Source organism: Juglans regia, unplaced genomic scaffold (assembly GCF_001411555.2).
Source record: "Juglans regia cultivar Chandler unplaced genomic scaffold, Walnut 2.0 Scaffold_14891, whole genome shotgun sequence".
Taxonomy (NCBI): domain Eukaryota; kingdom Viridiplantae; phylum Streptophyta; class Magnoliopsida; order Fagales; family Juglandaceae; genus Juglans; species Juglans regia.
In genome coordinates this window covers 1-208 of record NW_023345403.1, presented here as the reverse complement: position 1 = coordinate 208, position 208 = coordinate 1, and the positions used below count along the sequence as shown (strand labels likewise).

Here is a 208-nt window from a genome sequence, read left to right as displayed (position 1 = left end):
TGCAACACGAGGACTTCCCAAGAGGTCACCCATCCTAGTACTACTCTCGCCCAAGCACGCTTAACTGCGGAGTTCTGATGGGATCCGGTGCATTAGTGCTGGTATGATCGCACCCATCAAACTAATTACTTAAAATTCAAATAATCCTTGAGCGAAATACTAGCGTCCTTCCGATCCCAATCCAAACGGAGATCTGATCCAAACCCAT

General features: G+C 47.1%; 1 non-coding gene across 1 annotated transcript; it reads right to left on the bottom strand.

Moving 5' to 3' along the window:
* On the bottom strand, window positions 1-115 carry LOC118345127 (the record flags this gene model as incomplete). Its single annotated transcript, XR_004798775.1, has 1 exon — window positions 1-115. It is a non-coding gene; the product is annotated as a 5S ribosomal RNA (ribosomal RNA).
* Window positions 116-208: the final 93 nt, after the last annotated feature.